Consider the following 17,176-nt stretch of genomic DNA (forward strand, 5'->3'; position numbering starts at 1 on the left):
TCAGGCTAGAAAGTAGGCTTCAAGGTCTGGTCAGGCATCATGGTATGAGAAATAGAAATGTACCATAGCTGACATAAGTACACAAGAACAGCCCTGTTGGATCAGGCTCAAGGCCCATCTAGTTCAGCATCCTGTTTCACACATTGGTCCACCAGATGCCTCCGAGAAGCCCACAGGCAAGAGGTAAGGGCTTGCCCCCTCTCCTGCTGTTGCTCCCCTGCAACTGACAGATTGAACTTGGAATACTTCTGACTGTAGGTGGGGGAAAGAATTTGTTTTTTTTTTAAATTGAAGGCCAGATTAACCCTATGCCAAAACACCAAGGTTATCTATTGTGCAAGTTGGGAGAGGCAATTTTTGGAGCCACCTGTGCCTCAGGGCCATAGTTTCAGGAGGCAGGTGCAGAGGGAAGGGGGATCCCTGAATACTGCCTCATCACATGACGGAAAGCTCTGTTGTGCCGGTGCTGTTGGAGATGAACTTCCAGTGCATCGACCTTTTGCACCAACTGTCCTAATGACCACTAGGGGCATTGGGAGTAGAGACAGTGAGTCAGGGTCTCCCTATCTGTCCCTACTCTATGACCCCTGAACTGACTCTGCAGCACTTCCTGTGCTGAGCAACAATCCTTCCTTTCCTTCTAGAGAGCAGATGGAAACATATCTCTCTCTCTCCTTACCTATCCACTATGTAGTCCTTTAGATTAGAGATAGGTCTTTCCTATCTAAGTGTATTTAACCAATAAATATTTAGTGTTTAGTCATACAAGGATCTCCATGTGTTTTCTCTAAATAGCTGCAGTATCCGAACCATCCTCTGCTACCTACTCTGTAACTGGAGTGTGTGCTCATTCCTTAGTGCTCTGCTGTTTTACCTATTGTGGGTAAGAATCAACAACCTCTAACAGGTGTGGAGTTCATCTGAATGAACTCCGTTAGGGCCTGGAAAGAAGAGAGAAGAAGACATGAAGAGAAAGGTGAAGGAAGTAAAGCTTCCAACTATCAGATGTCCAAGACAGGGCTTTTCCAAGGCCCTCCCACCCTCATGGAAGGCAGTCTTCTTCTCTATTGTATGAGAGGGGAGATCCAAGATATGTAAATGTGGGGCAGAGTGAGAGAAATATTTTTTTCCTGGGACGTCCTTGTGGCCAGGCAGGGGCCTCTTGTCTTCAGTTAAGGGGTGGGGGTGGGGAGTCTGTGCAGGGGGGCCTGTGTAGACAGTTATCTGTCATGCAAAGCCCCATGAGGCGACTGTGCCTCTCCCTGCTCTTCACCTTCTGAAGTCTCTCAAAGACAGCTCTCACATATGCTGTTTCTATGGAAACGGCAGAACTGCTTGAAACCCCATCCATATTCTAGTGTTGTTAGACGCAATTCTTCTGCACAGACCCCAGTCGACGCATTTGCTTTTCCTGTCCCCTGCTCATCCTGCTGGCTGTACACTGTACTCTCTTTCCAGAGACTGCTTCTTTGCTGGAGACTTTCTCCATTCCACCCATTTGTCCATATGGGAGCAGGGAGGCGGCCCAGTGCTTCAAGGCCTGTGGGCACAGTGAGGAATGAAGCAGGGACATTCTATAGAAGTGAAGAGGGGGAAGTTTCCCAGCAAGGTTCAAAGGTCTTTGCTTGGATATAGTCAAGACTACATAGCAAAACAAACAACTCCCGGCATGCCTGACTCCCAAAAGCCACTTGAGGAGTGTGCTGATGCGAACAGCAGATCAAGGTCTAGCATAGGCCTGCACAACATTTATTTTATTTATTTATTGTTAAATTTGTATACCGCCTTTCATTAAAACAATCTGACCCCCATAAGGCTCAGGGGTCAGATCCGGCCTGCGGGGACCTTTTGGCTGGCCCCAGAGGTGGCCAAAGTATTGTGGTGCCTGAGGTGAGGTGCAAAATGCCATCTTGCCCTGTGGACCTGGTGGGGGTCAGCCCCCTTTCAAAACTGACCTCTGCAAGCAAAGGGAAGAGGAAAGGTTGCCAGGAGCCTCCTCTTACATCCTCGTGCTGTGAGTAACTAATAATTGCTTTCATTAATATTTTTAATAATTTATTTTAATGTAATCATTAATGTGTTGAAAACTAACCTTGGCCCCTGCATACCAAGTCACGGTTGGTTCTGGCCCACCAGGGTATTTGATTTATGCACCCCTGGTCTAGCAGGATCAATGAGATGGCCCGATACAAAACAATAACTGTAATGCAAAATCCTTGCACCTGGTACTCTCTCTCAGAGGTAACTCCCTATTCTGCCTAGTTCTACAATCACTATGGGATCTCCTGTCTGGCAGTGCCCTCACTCTCCTTGACCTCACTCTCTATATCATCCGCCCCTCCACTGACCTTTCCTTGTGCTCTATTCTAACTCTGCTTCATATTCTTGAAGAACTGGTGAAAAATGAATGTGCAAATGTGCTTACCCTTCTCTCCCTTTTCTGTAACATGCAAAAATGGAACGTGGGGACCTCTCCTATGGGCACACAAGAAAGCTACACATCATGCATCTTCCTGGCTTCCTGCAAGATAGATTTCCCTTTTCACACATGGTAAGAAGCTGTCCTCAGAAGAGACTGTCATCTTTTTGAATAGGGACTGAATTAGGAGGAGAGATTTCTATAAGGAATCACACAGGCACCTCCATGTGGTAATGGTATGGGAAGCAGATATTCAGGCATCCATGAATAGGGCCAGGCAGAAATCTAAGAGTCAGGAAATGATGCAGTTCCCAAGCAACATTCCCATGTGGAAGTACTTTTGGTTGTTTTAGAAAAGTCTCTCTTTGGGCTCCAAATGCTATGTCAGAAATAGCCCTATGTGTTTCATATCACCTAGCACATGAAGAGTCTTGTCAGACTCAATGGGACTTGCTTCCAAGTAAATCTGCTCCACACATCAGTGCTGAACAGCAAGAGCAGCGATACTGATAGAAATTGCATAATGAACATACTGTATGGAATTCCCTGTCATAAAATGTGGTGATGGTTACTAATTTAAATAACTTTTAAAAAGCATTTAATCATAAAAAAGAAAAGTTAGTAAAGGATAAGCCTATCAATAGATGTTTGTTACTGTTACTGGTAGACATGATGCGCAGCCTACCTTCTCCATAATGATCCACCCTGGGGCTTCAAAGGCAGAGTCGTTTTAAGTGATTTTGGAAGCGACTTTTCCGGAGCTTTCCCTGTTGTCACAAATGAGGAAATTTCCGGAAATGCAACATCTGCCGTTGCTGCTTCAAAACAGCATTGGGGCTGCCTTTGAAGTCCTCAGCAGCCCCAGGGCAGACCATTAGGGAGGTGGAAGGCTGAGCACTATGCCAGCCACTATCCTGCTTTTCAACAAAAAGTTCACAAAGCAGTTCCCATAGCAAATGACTGCAAGATAGAGCAATTCCCATTTACCATGACTGCAAGATGAAGCCTCCACATTCAGAACCAGTGTCCCTGAAAACCAGATGCTGGGGATACACAACAGGGAAGGGTAGTTATCTTCATACCCGGTTTCCCAGGAGTATCTGGCTGGCCACTACTGGAAACAAACTGGAAACAGGGCTAGATGAACCTTTGTTTTTCTCCAGCTGGGCCATTCATATGTTCTTCAAGGGGTAGATGAAAAGCGACAAGCAAAGAGATGCAAAGCCCTCTAGGTCAAGCAATTTAGATGGTTTCGATAGGAGAGGGATGCAAATACAGGACAGACATCTTGCTTCCTAGGGGGTCGAAGCAGCTAAAGCTGCATCAGTAAGTACAATGCGGGTTGTATAATATCTCGTCGGGTGCCAGGTGGGAAGTGCATCTGTTGTATTAAAATCAGTACTGTCTGTGTTTCTAATCGTGACATCAGCAGCTGGTTATTTTACCCCTGAGGCTGCTTCCGCTGTGCCATGAAGAAGATGGGCACCACGTGCTTGCTTTTGTCCCAAAGGACAAGAGATTTTGTTGTGGCATTGCACCATTAAATCTGGATCACTTCACCTCTCAACCTTAGTAAGTACGAACCATTTTTTGGCAATAGGTGGAGTGAGCCTGTTCTGTGCTGATGATAAGTAAGCCGAATAAGGTCCTTCATCATGGCATGAAGAAATATCCAGCAAGGAGCAGAGAACCAACAAATTGGTGCTTGCCAGCTTATTAATAAGGAGCAGGGGTGGGGGGTGGGGAGAAAAGAAACAAGTCCTAAGAGACTGGCTTATCTATCTGAAGAGATTCCTTAATTTCTTAATTCTAAAGTCACACAACTGCAAAAAAGAGAAAGTTATTACCTTTTTCTGAGCTTTATTAACGAAATCAATATGCATTGAATTCAATCCTTGTCCTTAAGTTGATCTGCTTTAAGCTTTACTGTCTCAGTAGGGCCTACCCTACAGATTTCTCTCTAGACAGCTCTTGCTTTTTCTTTTCATATCTACTTGAGTTAAAGAACACTTTTCCTCAGAAGTCCAAAGCAATGTATTTCTTTATTTCATTCTATCAGCATTCATATGCTGTTTTCCTGTCATCATGATCCCCAAAGTGGCTCAGAACCAGAGACCATATAATAGAAAGCAGTACCAAAATAATCAATTTTAAAACAATGAAGCCAAATCCAATTAAAAGGAGCATCAAAAGACCACAAGAATCAACATCACCAGTGGGAGATCAGGCAACATGAAAAGCATGTCTAAAAAGAGCCATTTTTACTGTCCTTTGAAAGGCTGAGAGGTAGGGAGCCTGTTGGGGGGAAAAGAGTTCCAAAGCCTAGGTACTACCACTGAGAAGGCCTTGAGCCCTTTCTCATGAGCAGTGAGAAAGGGCTACAGGGTTTGTGGGGAGGAAGCACTAAAGAGCTTACCTGCTTGCAGATGATCAGTTGGCAGCTCCGAGGGTCAGGGTGCCAGGATGCATTGCCTGTCGCCCTGCCCCCCCCAAGCTTCAATAACACACTGTACCAGTGCATGATACATCGTGGGGATACCCCCTCCCCTCCCCAAGTCTGCTAGCCATGGCTGCCTGCAGCTGCGGCTAATAGACGATCGTAAAAACAAGGTTAAGGGAGCGCTCGCTCTAAGCTTTTGTAGCCCACGGGGACTCTTCTAGTTAAGAGGGATTGAGATTTGGGGGCAAAACCGACTGCTGCATTATGGGACTCAGAACTGATTGGTGAGTTTTATTTTGTTGGCGGTCTTTTATGGCAGGTGGCACAGCTGATTTGTTTCAGCCATCTGAATACACCTCACCAAAAAAGCATCTTGTGCAGGCACTGTGGACATTTGCATTTGGGTACTTTCAGGGTCAGCTTGTCCATGAGACAAGGTGAGGTGATGGCCTCAGGTGGCGACAGCTTTAGGTGGTGACAGCCTCAGGCAGCGCCTGTGCCATGAGGCAATGAGTGCTGACAGGGGCAGATTAACGCATAGGCAATATAGTGACTTGCCTACGGCCAGAGGCGGATTAATGTATATGTCACTGATAGTCACTTGCCTACGGCGGCGAATTATGAAAGGTGGTGAATTCGAGGGGCAGGGGCAGTTGGGGGCAAGTTAAATCTTCTTTTTAAAACTTTTTTTAAAAGCTTGTACAGAGAGCCCTGAAATGGGCCGAAAACAGCCTGACCTGTCATTTGGGTGGCAGGAGGGCTCAGAGAATGAGCTCTTGCCACTGCCACCACCTCCCCCATCTTAGTCTCCCCTCCCCTCCGCGAGTGCCTGCCCCCCGTCAGCCACCCCCCGTTTCCGCTACCATCCCCTTGTGCAGCGGTTGAAAAAAGTTAACATGCCCCCAACACCCCCACAAGCCCTCAAGCCAGGATGGCAAATCTTTTTTGCCTACAGGTGGCAAAAGATTAATCCGCCCCGAGTGCCAGCATCCTACACCACCACCACCCCGCGCCACTAGCTAGTTGGATGGCTTTCTTACTCTCTCGCGCTCTGAGTGAGAGAGAAAGGAAACCATTCAGCTGAACCACCTGCAAAGTAGGAGATGCCAACTGATGTTGCATACCCTGATGCCAGCCATGCCCTGATCCCAATGTGCTGGTTTCAGGGAGTGCGGCTGGCATTAGAGCACGCATCACCCATTGTCATCTCTCTCAGCTAGTAAGCACTTTGCTAGCCAGATGGGTGGCTTTCTTCCTCTCTCTTGTTCTAGAAACCCTCCAGGTGGCAAGTGAACTGCTTGCAAATTGGGAGATTGAGCAGTGCATGCCCTGATGCCAGCCATGTCCCCTGATCGGGGATGTGGTCTGCAGTAGGGGGTGTAGTCAGCAGCAGGGGGTTTAGATGGCAGCATCATGGTATCATCTCAGGTTGTACCAGTGCTTGAGCTGGTACTGGATGCTTTCTTAATTTCTGTTTCCTGTTTGCGGTACATGATAATACTGTTTCATGTCCTCCATACCCCTGAGTGGTGTGCAGTTCCAGCACAGCTTTATGGAGACAATTTCCTCTGAAAAGAATGTCTGTACAGCACTCACTCATGTACCACTGCACATGGCCAACATCCAGACTAATGCTGCAAGGACACACCTGGGTTTCCTGTTGTGCAAGGGGTGACCTGTGATTTCATTCATTCCACACTTCACTCTGCAACTGCCTGCTATAAAATGTGTTGCTGAAGGTTGGAGGATCCCACAAGTGTTTGCGGAAGGGAGAAATAGCTGAAAACCACACCTCACCTTGTGCAATGGAAAACCCTGATGCACTGGCACAGTGTTAGTCTGTCTGGTTGTTGGCCAGTATGTGCAATGGGGAACATTTGCAAGGTTCCTGGTTATGTGGAGAGAGCATATGCGTGTACAACCTGCATATGCATAGGCTATATACATAAGCTTGCTGGAATGTGTGAAGGATGGGAGTGGTGTCAACGGGCACAATTCTGATCTCCCCACATGTTCAGTGAATGTCTGAAAAGGTCTTACGAAATTATCGTGGGCTATACTCTGTGATAATCTGTTAGGAACACTCAGGACTTTTGAGAGCAAAGCTTTATAGAAGTCGTTTTCTTTAAAAATTTAATGGTGTTTTTTTTTTTAACATTTTGTATTTTACAACATCTTTCCCAATTCCCCACCTCCACCCCGCCCCGAACCCAACCTTCCCTTCCCCTTTTAGCACTGATTGAGGGGTGATGAGAAGAGAAAAGAAAGGAGAGATGGAAAGAGAAAGAGGGATAAAGAAAGCAGAAGGGGAGGGAGAGAAGAGGAGAAGGGATACTCATCATTGTACTAGTAAGTTGGGTAGATCAGAGAGGTTTCTAGTCTAAGAATAGTTCAAGGAAGTTGTCCCAGATTTCTGACCATTTATCCGATTTATTTACTTTTAAGAGGACCCATTTTTCATGTGCCACTAGCTCAAGCAGGCCCTGCACCGAATCCTCACTCCTAGGGGGATTGGGAGATTTCCATTGCCTCAATATTCACCTCTTGGCTACCAGCAAGCTCCGCCATAGCCATTGTTTAGAACTGGATTTTAGTCCCCAGTCGGATGGGATAAACCCCAACACTACATGCAGATCCTTCAGTGCAAGAGATGAATTCATCACTAAGTTAATTTGCATAATAACCTCCCTCCAGAAGCCTTGCACTATGGGATGGTCTCAGAACGTATGTGTTAAATTGGCATGCAAAGTTGTTTATGACCCCCATCCTACCCTCACCTTGGCCCCACTGCTGGCAGAGAATCTGGCTTCCGCAGGCCTTTACCACCTTCCGTCTCCCCCTTTGCTTTGGACTCTGCAGAGCACTCTCCAGATTAACCCCTACAACGTATCTGCTTCCGTACTTTCTGTGTTGTGACACTGCAGTCCCTACACTGTCAGCAGGGTGCAGTACACATTTCGGATACCTTGTTTTGGATTTTATCACTGTGATTTAGTGCTGTAATGTATGTCCGTTGCAAAAATAGTAGCTGTATTTTCCATTGTAGATTCTGGGGAGCCTTTTTCAATTTGATCCTGCCAAGCTGAAGCATTTTAACACAGTTCTAGTGGGTAATCTGGAAAGTGCTCCCGTGAGGGAAGAAGCCATGTAGCTGCAGCATGACATAATAAGGCAATGTTCCTTTTCTCTCTCCTTCCCTGCTAGGCTGCTCAGAAAGGAAGGGGAGCCACAAGCACATGGGGAAATATCTGCTTATAAGAGAGCCAGCATGGTGTAGTGGTTAGTGTGCTGGACTAGGACTGGGGAGACCCGAGTTCAAATCCCCATTCAGCCATGATACTAGCTGGGTGACTGTGGGCCAGTCACTTCTCTCAGCCTAACCTACTTCACAGGGTTGTTGTGAGGAGAAACTTAAGTATGTAGTACACCGCTCTTGGCTCCTTGGAGGAAGAGCGGGATATAAAATGTAAAATAAATTTTAAAAAATTAAAAAAAATACTCCTTGCCATTTCCACCTTATCAGGAGCTTTGGTTCTGGTATGGATGCTGGCTCTGTATACAGGCTTTGATATGATGCATTCAGATTTATTCCAGTCCTGGAGGTCTACAATTTTGCATATGCACATGATGGCTGATGTTATGTTGTGGCAGTTTGGGCAATTCTTTCCTTTTAAATGCTTGGGTCTGCTGTCTGGCATGTTATTAATTACCATACTGCCTGCAAAAGCAATTTATTCTGAAGAAAAGTTATTGTAAACCCAGCTCACTTACTTTGTAGCTGGCCAGCTGTGTCTTGCGTAACCTTCCTTCATCCTCGGAAAGTCAATTGGCTACAGTATAAAAATTCACCTGTATCGAAGCTCATTTATTCACTAGACAGTGACTGCTGCCTGATATTTCTCCTGAGTTTTTACTGCACAGTGTAGACTGTGTCTCTCCTGAATTAATAGCATCCATTAATCATACAGTACGTAATGCTTCTTTGCTGCATCATAGACTACAATTTGAATTATTCTTCTCTTACTATGGTGTTGTCCTGCAAGCTGAGGGCATTCCTAGGTCAAGTGGATTGCCCAAGATCTCAAAGAGAGCGAGATGTGCCTATAGCTCAGTGGTACAGAGCACCTGCTTTGCATGCAGAAGATCCAAGATTCCATCCTGATACCTCCAGGTAGGGCTGGGATTGGGAAAGACGCTTCTCTGAAATCCTGGAGAACCTGAAATCCTGGCAGCACTGTAGCCAGTACAGACCTAGATGGACCAATGGCCTGATCCAGTGAAAGGCAGTTTCATATTCATAGATGTACCTATTGTATACTTTAAAAACAGGAAAGAGGATTCTTGTAACAACATGGCTGCATACCCGGTAACAGGCTTGGCACAGAATAAGCATTGGGTCACAACAAATTAGATGTACAAAACAGATAAACTGAGACCTTCTATTGAACTCATCTAAATGCTCTAATACGTCAACTTCCCAGATTTCACTCTGCTTGCAGGATTGATCTGCCCCAGGGAATCTCAGGCTGCTTGTTGATAGATAATTTTTTGGTTATTGGACATGTGAATTCAGCACACTGAGCGACACAGACCACAAATGCTTCCTGGTAGCCCAAATGGCTGACCTGGGGACAGTTTTGGCACAGTGCAAATGAGGTGCTGTTCCACAAAGTGCTGTGCAATGTTATGTGTTCATTACGTTGATATGATATCTCATCCTTCTTTGAAGGGGCTCAAGGTAGGTCTTCATTTTCTGGTGTCAGGGGTTGACCAGGTCAGGAACTGCTTGGGGCCCTTGACCATTAAAAGGCCCACTCCCAAACACCCCCAGGATTAATGGCAGCAGTGGTGCAAGTCAGCTGAGAGACTTGCACGCTGCTTCTTTGCTAGGCAGGCACCGCACCCTTGTCTATAAATGAGTGTCCCTAGAGGCTGGTGGGGAGGCCAAGAGAAGGTGCCAATCTCCCATCATGGGTAGCTTGGCAGCTTCATCCTAAGAAGACACAACAAAGTCCGCCATACCAATTTAGCACAAGCCACCCATCCTATGTTTTACGATGCAAAAATAAAAAAGGGTGGGGGGTGGGGGAATCTATTTTGCTTCCACTGCATGGTGGCTTCTGTGTGCCCCCTTCTTGCCTGAATTCCACAGGGTGAAGGGCCTTGAGAGGAGCTGCTCACCTTGGGGGAAGCAGGAAGCCCCCTCCCCACGGTCCCATCTTTACATCAGCTTCTTGGGGGTGGGGTCAGCGCCCAAAGAAGATAAGAACCTAAAGAGTGATCAGTCCAGTCCAGGGGGGCCTTATAACCGGTCCCTGCAGCGTCCAGGCGGGCTGAAAAGGGCTGGGTGGGGGAGACAAATGCCCGAGCCCGCAAACAAGTCCAGCAGATGAGCAAACCCATTGATAAATTGGAGCAGCCAGCCTCCGAGCAGGGGATGTGTGGGTTAGGCTTAGGGACACACCTCTCTCTCTCTCAGCTTTGGGCAGCACGGGAGGGAGCCAATTACTTGTTCTCCAACGAGGTATTGATTGAGATGCTGCTGCTGCTACTGCAGCATATCGAATCTCAGGCCACCTCCGCCCCGCTTGTGGCTTTTTGAATCTCTCTCCCTGTCGTCGCCCCCCCCCCCCCCGCCCGCGCTGTGTAGCAGCAGCAGCAGCAGCAGCAGCACGTGGACGGCAGCCAGATGAGGCGACGCAGGCCTATCGATCAATCTGCTCCCTCACTCTGGTCACCATGGCAACCTCTCGCTGCCGCTGTCGCTGCGGCAGTGCTGTTTACCTGGCCTCATTTATTCTCCCCAGCAGTCTCCTTCCACTCCCCTGGTTACTATTACCTTGGCATGATATCGGCAAAGTGCTCAGCAGATGTGAAAGATGAGTTTTCATAGCTCACTGTGGGGTGGGGGGAGGGCTGCAAGGGCGCGGGAGAAATGTCGGCGCTATCTTAGCTCCTCATGATCCCGTGGCCAGCCAGGGGTGTAGCGAGGGGAGAGGGGGGCCGTGTTCGCCCCTTTCCCCGGCTGCCTCTGGGAGTGAGGGAGATAATGAAGGAAATAGGGAGGGGTGGAGCTGGGGGGCCCTCAGGAGCTGGAGGACCCGGGCAGGGGCGTATTTAGGGGAGAGGGGGCCCGTGTTCATCCCTCTCTCTGGCGACCCCCAGAGTGAGGGAGACAATGAAGAAAATAGGGAGGGATGGAGCTGGGGGGCCCTCAGGAGCTGGAGGGCCCGGGGCTCTTCGAACTCATCCGCTCAATTAGAGCTACTCCTGGTGGCCACTTCTGTGGTCTGGAGCCTAACCTCGAATCTGGGCTCTCCTGCCTGCAGAGACAGGCAGGCTGCTCTAAAAAGAGCACAGGGAGGGAGATTGGGGCACGCTTCATTTAACGCGTTGTGACTTGACTAGCAAGCCATCCCCACTGGTATGTTTCCCAGACTATGGGAAACACCTATTTCGGGCAGCAGCGATATAGAAAGATGTTGAAAGGCATCATCTCATACTGCGTGGGAGATGGCAGTGGTAACCCCATCCCACCCACCCCACCCCCCGGTATTCTACCACGGGAAACCACAGGGCTCTGTGGGTGCCTGGAGTCGACACCGACTCGAAGGCACACTTTACCTTTCTCTGGTCCTGAGGTTTAACCCATTAGCTCATTAGGTGCCTCCTCCCTCACGTGGAGTGCACCAATGGTACACAGTGGCACTCCACTATGTATGTGTTTTTTTTTTACCCAACACAGCCAATGGTGACTCAAGACCTCAGTGTACCCGAGGCAGGGTGCCAAATGCTGCCCCTTGTGTGCAGTCTTGCCCTGCTAAATGCTCTCCCCTCACATGCATGCACACCCACTCACCTCTGTTACCTCCTCCTTTGCAGTAGTGATAGCCACTGTGGTACAGCACATGCACCCTCCTTCGCCTCCTCCCTTGTACTTTGAAAATGGGGAGGAAGGAGAAAGGGAGGTGAACTGGTCTTGTGGTAGCAAGCATGAATTGTCCCCTTTCCTAAGCAGGGTCTGCTCTAGTTTGCATTTGAATGGGAGACTACATGTGTGAGCACTGTAAAATATTCCTCTTAGGAGTTGGGGCCAGTGTTCCCTGTAACAAGGAATCCCAGATCTTGTTCACTGCAACTCCCAGCATCCTCAGCTGCAATGGCCTTTGGCTGGGGATTATGGGAGTTGTAGTCCACAACATCTGGGAATTCCTGTTAAACACTGGTTAGGGCCGCTCTGGGAAGAGCACCTGCATGCTTGCATGTGGAAGGTTCCAAGTTCCCTCTCTGGCATCTCCAGATAGGGCTGAGAGAGATGCCTGCCTGCAACCTTGGAGAAGCTGCTGCCAGTCTGTGCAGACAAAACTGAGCTAGATGGATAAGAACATAAGAACAGCCCTGCTGGATCAGGCCCAGGGTCTATAGTCCAGCATTCTGTTTCACACAATGACCCACCAGATACCTTTGGGGAGCCAACAGGCAAGAGGTGAGGGCATGCCCTCTCCTGCTGTTGCTCCCCTGCAACTGGTATTGAGAGGCATTGGAGGTGGCCCACAGCCACCAGACTAGTAGCCATTGATAGACCTGTCCTCCATGAATGTGTCTAAATCTCTTTTAAAGCCATCCAAGCTGGTGGCTATCACCACATCCCATGGCAGACATCAATGGCCTGACTTGGTAGAAGGCAGCTTCCTATGTTCCTGAAGAGGACATGAGGGATGCTTCAGTATTCTACTGCCCTTTTCTCATGTCCTCTTCTGTTTGCTTCCCCTTTTCATAACCAGCCCAGTGGTGCACAAGGGAAGAGGCAGGGAAAGGAGAGGGAAGAGTGCATGCTGAGGCAGGTGGTGGTGGGTGCCACTGTGAAGAAATTAAGAGAGGAGAAAAGAACCATCTCAAGGCAACTGTTTGTCAAGTGGCTGTGCTGCTCAAATGAAGGCAGGGAGCAGCTGAACAAGGCAGGTGAGGCAGTGGGAGGATCTTACCACCCCATTACCAATGCTTCAATAATCTGCTACTTGAAGTAACTGCCTAACCTCAACTCATGGGAGGACTGCTCCTGGTGTAGCTAAAGTCAACATCAGGATATTGGGCAAGATAGAACATTAGCCTTAATGTCTGGAAAAAGAAAAAGAAAAAACAGGAAAAAGAGTGGAGATCTTAAAAATTAGACCAGTAGGAAAAGTTCTGATTTTCCATGACATGGGTGAAACAAAGAAGAGGAAATGACTTCTATGCAGAAGATCAGGAATTCAAAATCTGACTGTATGAAAATATTGGTGAAGAACAAGAAATAAAAAACAAGAAAAATTGTAGGTAACCTGTTGTAAAGTAATAATAATATTATTTGCAACGAATATATTTGTAACCTTAATATATTTTATTTGTTGTACAGTAATAATATTATGAAGTAATAATAGAGTATGACCAATCCTATGTATTATATGAAGCATCCCCATTTCTCTGCACATCTTGCTGCCCTGATGGCTGTTTTAGTCATAGCATTTTGTTTGGGGTCATATTACACTGTACCCATCGGACAGGAATGGGTCAGCAAACCCTCCTCTCTGGTTAGCCTATAATTAGCTGGGAAGCATCTGGGGTTCTTTAGTGCGAATGATCTTAGAATCATATCATATGGTACTGTATCATGTTCTTCCATGCCATCCAGTCAAAGTAGTATTTGAGTGCTTTCCCAGTGTACATCCTGAGACTCTTCTCCTGCACACACTTTCCTAGCAATTTCCTCACCGCTTTAGGAGGTAGTTCCACAGATACAGTATGTGCGAGGCAGGCACTGTAAAGGCTCGATTTTCAGTCATCACCACTTGAATCTTCTGTAAATGTGCAGTTGTTCATACTCAGCTTGCTCCCCTATAAACACTGGCTTACATGATGCATAGTCCTGGAACCACAAGGTTCAACCCTGGGGCTGATGAGGACTTGAAATCAAGCCCCAACACTGTTCAGAAGCAATGGTTTTGCAAGCAGCATTACTGCATTTATTCCAATAGTTGTGTGAATGGAGAAAACTGGTAATGCTGCTTGCAAAACCACTGCTTCTGAACAGCATCGGGGCTTGCTTCTGAGACTGCAGCATCCCTAGGGCAGAGCCTTACAGCCCCATATGACTGGGCATTAAGTCAGTGACAAGATGCTGCCTGTTCCATACTGAGAACTAAAATTCCATTCAAGCTTGGCACACAGGACATGTTTGCAAGTCGCTCTAAGAATGACATTGAGTTTGGAATGTGTCCCACCACTCTGGTCAATGTTGTTAATGCAGGATCAAAATAGTTCCCACCAGGGTTTCATGTACTATTGCTTAGCTCAGGGCAGAGGTGCACAACTCAAATACCCCAGTAGGCCAGAACCAACCACGACAGGGGGCGCAGGGGCCAAGAATGTGCCCCTGCCCCCCACTGTGGCAGGCTTAGTTGCATCATCATTGTCCATATGCTGCCAGAGCTCTGAGCCCTGCAGGGAAGGGGAGGTTGGACTTGCCTCTTGCCATCAGCTATGCCCAGGGAGGGTGTGTGTGTGTGGGTGTGTGTGTACTTCTCACCTTGTTTGCCCTCACCAGGGGTGTAGCTATAACTGAGTGAGAGGGTTCAAAGAACCCAGCCCCTAGCTCCTGAGGGCTCCCCCTCGCTCCACCTCTCCCTATTTTCTTCATTATCTCCCTCACTCTGAGGGGCTGCCAGAGAGAGATATGAACACGGCCCCCTCTCTCTCCTAGCTACGCCCCTGGCCCTCACCTTGCTTGTTCCTTCCTCTTGCTCACATCCATCCATTGTCTGCCTTAAGCAGATGATGGACAGGTGTGAGCAGGACAAGGTGGGAGCAACACACCTCTTCTTTGCTTGCTGCCTCCAGCTTCTGTCCATCAGTCCAGCAGAGTGCACCCTGGGAGGGGAAAATGAAACAAAATAGGAAGGAAGAGGGGTGGCGGCAGCAAGCAGCGGGTTCTGGTCAAGTGGGGAATATAATCTTCAAGCTATAAATCGTACAGGGCAGGCATAGGGCCATTACATAAAACCAAGGTGGATAAGGCTGGACAGTAAAGACAAGCAAACAATTTTTAAACTGGGTACACATGCTCACCAGTGTAATTAGGAAGTACAAAAATCCATTTACAAAGATGGCCACAGCCCTTTATTAGCAACTGGCTCCAGTGAGTGCAGAGCGTTTCTGTACACCACCCAATTTGCATTTCTTTCTTACGCTAAGCTAGGACTCCTAAGAGGCTCCTTCATTCTGGGTTAGCCATGTACAGTTTTCTTTTCCAGAATGGGTGGGTAGCTGCCTACACCCGAAAACATTTCAGGGTTGGGAGGGATATGTGTGGGGGTGAGGAGTAGAATATGGGTTCCTGCTAGGCTCCCCAGACAGGGAAATGTGCGTCTCTCCTCACACAACGCAAGCTGCAATTTCCGGCAGACATTTGAGGTCCCCGACATCTGCATAATGTGCACCGGTCTCCTAGCAACCGGGAACAGCTGTCTGACATTTCCAAGATTAAACTGTAACTATACACGACTATTGCCAGGGAGCTGGGGGACAGAAAGGCCCCTCCTGGCTCTTTCCAAGCCATTTATGTTTTACTCATTTCCTGCTCTGAGGAAAGAGATTTGAGAATGTGAGGTGGGGCCACCATTGCTGCTGAGAAGGCAGATTATGCACATATATGTTTTTATTTGGTGGAGAATTATGGGAAAGGGTGGCCTTACACAGAGCCAGACATAGCACAAACAGGCTTTGTGGGCAGGCCCCCCTTTCCCCTGAGCATCAGTAAAAACACCCTGCCATTTCAGTTTCAGAGCCCCACAGCATCACCAGTCTTCCTAGTTTAGGGTAGCAGGGGCAGATGATACCTCCTTTTATTTCAGGGGCAACAGACTAACTAGGAAGGATCCTTTAAATTAACTGAGGGGAAACTCAGCACTTCAAAGAGAATCCCAATTCTAAACAGATTGCTGTTTTTAACATTTGAAATGGCGTGATTTTATTTGCTTGTATCATGTGTTATCGCTGTTCTCACGACCCTAACCAGCCTGAGTCGGAGTGCCCAACGCTGCGCATGCTCCCAAATGGTGGTTGTGTGTTTGCAAAGTTCAAGGTAGGAGGAAGGGAGAGTGATTGTGTGGGAGCTGGGTAGGACGGGTGCAGCCAGCCCACATTCTGTTCCCAGCATCAAGGGCAGACGAAAGGCTATCCAACCCAGCTCCCAGCTCCCACACAATTACTCTCCCCTCCTCCTACCTTGACCTTTGAAAGCACATGACCTCCAATCAGGAGTGTGCACAGCTCTCCTACTCTGGCTGGGTGCTTCTCTGATTCCGTTGAGGGTCATGAGAAGAGCCCTACTATGTTTTGTAAGCCACCCTAGACATACTATTGAAAGGCAGTATAAAACACTTGATAATAAATATTTAGACGTGGGATCACTGAGTGCCAGTTCGTCTGGTCCCGAGACACTTTCATGTTCTGTTTCATTTTTGTTTAGCTCTTCCCTTAAGCTCAGAACAGCATAAAAGCTTCTCTCCCCCCCCCCATTTTAGCTTCACAACAATCCTGTGAGGTAGGGTAGGTTGGACACGGATTTGCCCAAGACCACCCACTGAACATCAAGGCCGAGTAGGGATTTGAATCTGGTTCTCCCTGATCTTGACACACTTAACTACAACCCCACACTGGCTCTCTGAGTAGCTATAGTCAGCCACTCAGCCCTCATCTAAAATCCTCAGCCCTCTTCTAAAATCCTAGTATATTCAAGGACATAATTTAATTTGAATTAGAGACTCCATCTTAGCATCTTCTAACCACCCTGTTGTGCACACTATTAGGACAGTTAAAAGACAGGCTTTCCCCTGCTCTTTCATTGTATGCTGGTAAGTGAATTGTGGATTCTACTCTATAAGTACAAAATCAAAAGTGTAAGTCTAAGTGTAAGTGTAAGTGTAAAGAGCCCCTGGTGGCGCAGTGGTAAAAAAACTGCCGCCCTGTAACCAGAAGGTTGCAAGTTCGATCCTGACCAAGGGGCTCAAGGTTGACTCAGCCTTCCATCCTTCCGAGGTTGGTAAAATGAGTACCCAGAATGTTGGGGGGCAATATGCTAAATCATTGTAAACCGCTTAGAGAGCTTCCAGCTATAGAGCGGTATATAAATGTAAGTGCTATTGCTATTGCTATTATTGTGGTCTGGAATGTTTTGGGCCTCAGAGTCTCAGGGTCATACTGCTCACTACATATAGTTTCAAGATTCTTTTTCACAATTTCTCTCTCTCCAAGAAAAAGCCCCATGTGAGAGGCTGGAA

The 17,176-nt window shown here is 47.6% G+C and overlaps 1 long non-coding RNA gene across 2 annotated transcripts; it reads left to right on the plus strand.

Moving 5' to 3' along the window:
• Nucleotides 1-1,220: 1,220 nt before the first annotated feature.
• LOC128340475 (uncharacterized) lies at nt 1,221-13,295 on the plus strand. 2 transcript variants are annotated; one of them, XR_008313738.1, is made up of 4 exons: nt 1,221-2,014; nt 2,491-2,551; nt 8,903-9,030; nt 12,644-13,295. It is a non-coding gene; the product is annotated as an uncharacterized LOC128340475 (long non-coding RNA). The 2 variants fall into 2 exon arrangements; XR_008313737.1 differs by lacking the exons at nt 1,221-2,014; nt 2,491-2,551 and having other exon boundaries at nt 6,144-9,030.
• The last annotated feature ends 3,881 nt before the right edge of the window (nt 13,296-17,176 follow it).

This window comes from Hemicordylus capensis, chromosome 1 (assembly GCF_027244095.1).
Source record: "Hemicordylus capensis ecotype Gifberg chromosome 1, rHemCap1.1.pri, whole genome shotgun sequence".
Classification (NCBI taxonomy): domain Eukaryota; kingdom Metazoa; phylum Chordata; class Lepidosauria; order Squamata; family Cordylidae; genus Hemicordylus; species Hemicordylus capensis.